Raw genomic sequence first — 5777 nt, 5'->3', positions numbered from 1 at the left:
TTGACCAATTAGCAGCAACGTCAATTTCCCTTACTTTCTGAACGAAGGCTTTTATTATCAGTATTAATATTGAATGTTAATTTTTTTAAAAAAAGAAAAATATTTATTAAAAGATTTTTTATAATAGAATTTTTTTATAAGTTTATAATTAATCAATTAATAAATAAAATAATTTATTATGAATTTTATTTTGAAAAAGGTTTATTAGAAAAATTTATAGGAAAAATTATAAGATATATTTGTGATTTATTAGAAATAAATTTTATATTTATATACAAAATTTACCTTATGAATGTGGATTTAATCCAATTACAAAAATAAATATTCCATTTTCATTACCATTTTATTTAATTTCATTAACATTTCTAATTTTTGATGTAGAAATTGTTTTACTAATCCCTTTAATTTCATATATTAAAACATTAAATTTTCTATATTTATTTATTTTAATAATTTTTTTATTTTTTATGCTAATTTTTTCTTTATTAATAGAATGATCATGTAATTATTTAAATTGAATGTTTTAATTATATAAGGATTTATAAAAATAAATCAATCTTTAAGTCGAAATTAAAAGTAAATTTTACTTCTCATATAAATTAAATTTATAAATTAAATAAAATAAATTTTAAATTGAAGCCAAATTAGAGGCATTTTATTGTTAATAAAATAATTGAATTTAACATACCAATTTATTAATACATATATATGTCGGGTTTTCATTAGAATTAGGGTTAGGGGCGTGAAACGAATCTTCGTTTGGGTTACACGTTGTCGTTATGCAATAGAGAAGACATTGACTAGTGCAAATACGATTATTATAGAACCGGACAAGTAACCGTGGTAGTTAGATACTCGAGAAACTAATGACAATGATCCTAGGTTCAATGACGAATCCGCGGTCGACGGGATGATAGATGAACGTACTCACAAAATCTAAGTCGGACGCGTAATATTCACTGGTCGTAAAGGGTTACTCCTTTCATCAATGAGGTCGCGAGCGAGAATGTCTTTCCCGTCCCGATGATGCCACAGAGGAAAACTATAATGGGGTGTGTCTAAGGACACGTGATCATCGGTTTCGTCGAGAAAAGCCTTCGTTCAGAAAGTAAGGGAAATTGGCGTTGCTGCTAATTGGTCAATCTCCATATCGGTGGTTAGAAAAAGATGCTAGCCGCCCTCGAGGGAAAGTTGCTAGTGGGAGACGCCGCTCGTTGAAAAATATGTCTCCCCTATCTTCCCGTAGTTGGGACAAAGACCGTTTGTCTGTTTGAAGGACTTTAGTTAACTAAATCTTAAGATTTATAACGGGGCCTCGAGCTAGCTGAACATGTACTGCGGAGACGCATCGACATCTGGCAATCATCTTACTCGAAGAATAGGGTCTGCGTGTGGCGAGCTACGGGACAGAGACCGTTGGAATGTTTACTGTCGAGTGTTACAACTATTTCCTTTTTAAGGAGAGCTATAGAATTATTCCATGCCTTTGTTAGACAAAGCGTTCATCCCGTGACCGCGGCTACGTTCGGCGATTGACTGTCGCCTCGAGCCCAAGCTCATTATCACAACTCTCGAACAATTACAATCGGATTGAATAACTACAATTGTTCAATTACAGCTATAGTAGACTCTAGGTTACAATGTTGCGGGATTATCCAAAATTTCAAAGGCTCCGGTGTTCTTTCATCTCCGACATATAAATAAGCGTAGCGACATAGAAGAGAGAGAGATAATTCCTTAGTTCAAAGTTCCTCAGTTCCCCAGTTCTTGTTAGTCTTGTTAATCGACGTGTTTGCATTTGTCAATTTGTAAATTATTGCAAATCTATCAAATTAAAATCTTGTAATTAATAAGAGTGAAAACGTATTGCGAACGATTCGAGTAACTTCGAGGATTTGAAATTTCAACGACAATTCTGACAATTTCCAATTAGAATATGAATAAACATTTTTTGTGAAGAATATTTGTCTAATAATATAATAGGATTAAGCGAACATTTATTTTCACCAACTTTAATCCTCTCCCGTGCCAGTACTCCTGCGCGTAGCAGGTCACCCGAAACGTGGAGTTTAATTGTCAATCGCATTAAATAACAGACAACACTACAATTTAATCTGAATTCAAAAATTAACGGCAACACAACCAAAACGAACCAAACAAAAACGTAACAATATTGATTTCTGATCCGGAGTCTAATAGTAAATTTGTCTTAGTTTTTAAATCTGGGGAGACTATTCTAGCGGTGGGAGTACTTGGAGTTTCGTTCATTTTTATTGAAACAATCCGGAGAGTTCAAATCTGAGTCCGATCCTTGGTGATTTTCTTTTGTCAATTCTTCTCGTATTTTCTTCTCTTTTTGATCCAGCAGGAAGGTTTTCCCACAGTATTTGGTGGTGGTTCCGTTGGTTTTACAGCCGGCTTTACATTCGCTCTGGTTTTTGTTGTAGATCGTGTAGTTGATTTTACGGGGATCGCTGCTCGTGTTTGTTTTACTGGCGTAGGTGCCGGCTTTCTTGCTACTGCCTGTACTCTCGGGCGATTCGGAATATCGTTCCTTCGTGGCTCGCCCCATTCTCCCGAAGGACGTGCCCGGTTTCCCGATTGTTCCGATGCATAGGGTACGATTATCCTAGCGTCTACTCTGGCTTTGAATGTATAACAATCTTTTATCAAATGCCCAGGTTTTTTTGCAATAATTGCATGTTAGCGCATTTTGTCTCGGAGCGTTTGGGCCATTTTGCGGCGGCGATATGGGTCTTCGATCCTGGCGGTTGTTTCCGATGTTTTTACTATTGCTCGGGGGACGAACGTTGTTACGATTGTAATTGTTCGGAGGTGCCGGACGTTGGTATTGCGTTCTGTCGTTTGCTCGTTTTAATTCTCGCGTTGCTTTAACGGCTTGGCGATACGAGTTCTTCTAAAGAATGGTATCCCGCTATTTTTACTCGCAAATATACCTCGTTTGGGAGTCCCTTAACGAAGGCCTCCCTTGTGTCCCAATCTATTGTGTCTTGAACATCCTGAGATATAATACCGTAATCACATCTTTCTCCGTCCATTATTGCTAACCTAAGGTTCCTGACGCGATCTATATAGTCTAGTATGTCTTCCCCCGGTCGTTCCAATATTGTTCCTAATTCTCCCTTATATTCGTTAAGGGATTTCCCTGGGCCGAACATATCCTTTAATTTGTTCCCGAAATCGTCCAAACTGTTTAGCTGACTGTCCTCTACGGCGAGGTACCCGTACCCGCGAAGCTTATTCATTAATAATTTTACCAATTGAGGCTCCTGATGCCGCGGAATCATGTTTCGTGCGCGCTCGCATGCTCTTAAAAATTGAAATACTGAGGGTCGATGCCTGTCGAATATTGGTACTGACTCGATCGCGTCTTTTAACTTAATTGGTTGGGGGCTACCGTCTGTCGGTATTGTTACCTGAGGAATTATCGGCAGTGATACGGGTGTCTCGATTTCCTTTTTTGTTTTGAGTAAACGCATGTCGTCTTGTAATTCATTGGTTTTTGTACTCATGTCGGCTCATTACTCGAAAATTTGCATCACATACTCTTAGTTTTTCTGACAATGTCAAGAGCATGTCTTCGTTCAATGATTCTAATGGAGTTGCCATATTCTCTATTATATTTTGTCAATAACCGTAAGAACTTCAATCCTCTGTGGAGCGCATCCCACCGCTGCCACGAAAAAAATATTTTAATTGTTATTGTTACGTTTTCAATTGAGTTGTTGTTTTAGTTTTTCTTTTTTTTTTATTCTTACTTTCTTGGGCCCGTTACTATAGTAATTTACAATTATATGTATATGTATGTATGTATATGTATGTATATGTATAAATATGTATATGTATATGTATTTATCCGTGTAAGTTGTCGATAACGATATTGTAGTCATCTAGGGGGACAGCGGGGCAAGTTATCTTTCTAAAAGCCAGAAAACTTTTTTCGGTTTCGGTAAGATCCATGTAAGCGTTTATACACTCAGTACTGGATGTCGCGGGTTGTATCTGTGACATATCTATATCGCACATTCGGCAATGCTTTGCTGTAGTTCGCTCCGCTACTCCACACAGCAAGTGTGTTGGCGTATCTTCGTGTAATTCTTGATCCTCCGGATCCAATCAGTCTTGACAAATAAAAACATATTGGAACTAGTAAGCAGAGCGGATTAGATGGACGCAACAACTGAATAACAATTCCTCGTAAGCATCCGGGTAGTCCGTAGGTAAGATTCCATCCGGAAGGTATAACAATTGGTTCTTCTAATTGTTAAATTCAACGCCCATTCTGTGTAACAGAACAAAGATATTTTATTATTAACATGTCTCGTTTTATTATGAAGTTTTTGTTGATTCATTTTGTCAGTGCGTCACAATGGGATTTTCCTTTCGGGGTATTGCCTTTATCTTTCAGTGTTTCATATATTCTTTCTAATTCGTCAATCATGGACGGGTTGATAGCTGATTACGATCCAGTTTTCCTTTCTCGTGACTGTTCGTTAACAGATTTTAACATTTTTGCTACTGTGTATTGTATTAATTGTCATTTATTATTTCTTCTTAATCCGTTCACCATGAGTAGTTAAGAGTTTAATAATTTATTATAAGGTTTTAATCCATGGTTTGTTTCTCGTGGCTGGTTACAACCCCTCTTCTTCTTGCGCTGAAATACTACTTGCAGTGAATAAAAAATGAACGAAAAAGGATAAACTAAATAAAAGAAAACAAAAAAAGATATGCACTGGAACAGTCCGCATGGGAACCTCTGACGAAGATACCTCCGTATGCATCATTAAACGTTAATATCGAAATGACCAAAACCTATGTTCATAATAGTAAATCAAATCAAACACCGGAGGAAACAATCACATGGAAATAGTAATCAAAATCTACGTAATGATAATATACCAAATCAACAATCAAGATGCACAACCCGTCATCCGGAAGCCGACGCTACTCACCGCGTGTCAATGCAAGGGAGAAAAACAACAAACAAAACATATCTTATTAAATAAAATATAAGAATATAGACAAAATCACTCCAATAAAATAACACCCGCTGGGAACACATTTAGGCATATATACACACATGGATAAATAAGGCACTGTTACCAAGTAAAGTCAAAATCTACACACGGAGCATCAGGATACATTTCACGAAACCTATCTAAACACCATGAGAGTACTTCAGGACAAGTACCCCCCTTGATCTGAGGAATGGTGGCGTAGGAAAGCCTCCCACACTTGATCAGGAATCTCCTCTGAGAAACGAACCTTCGCGCTGGCATCCGTATCAACCACCGCATGGGGGGCGCGGCGGGCCCAGCGCGCTCTGCCAACGCCACACGGAATCCCAGGCGATCACCCATCCAAGTACTATCCGTGCCCGGCGCTGCTTAACTTTCATGATCTAACGGGAACGAGTGCACTCAGCGCGGCCAGGGCATTGCCTACTTTCACTTGAACTGGAATGCATTTAACTATGTGTACTGCTTCTCCTGCGACCAAAGCCATGTGTCCTGGAGTTTTGGTTATTGCATACGCAAATTCATCAGGTAATATAGTTGCTAGACTGAATGCATTCTCTATTATTTTCTTTTCCGAGATGCATCTTAGTGTCAATATATCCTGATAGAGTACCGTTATTTGTCTTCTGACAGTTTTTCTACGTAAATGAATTTTGAGTTAACGTATGCGAATATATCCAAATTTTTGAGTGCTGTTTTACGTTTGGGTATAAATGTATTTCCTTTAGTCGTTTT

At 37.5% G+C, this 5777-nt stretch overlaps 1 pseudogene; it reads right to left on the bottom strand.

Moving 5' to 3' along the window:
* Positions 1-5348: 5348 nt before the first annotated feature.
* Positions 5349-5466, bottom strand: LOC117240491 (annotated as a pseudogene).
* Positions 5467-5777: the final 311 nt, after the last annotated feature.

The sequence above is a fragment of the Bombus vosnesenskii genome, unplaced genomic scaffold, assembly GCF_011952255.1.
Source record: "Bombus vosnesenskii isolate JDL3184/JDL3185 unplaced genomic scaffold, Bvos_JDL3184-5_v1.1 scf7180000014692, whole genome shotgun sequence".
Classification (NCBI taxonomy): Eukaryota; Metazoa; Arthropoda; class Insecta; order Hymenoptera; family Apidae; genus Bombus; species Bombus vosnesenskii.
Note: the sequence above shows the minus strand (reverse complement) of the source record. Positions and strands in the feature narration are given on the sequence as shown.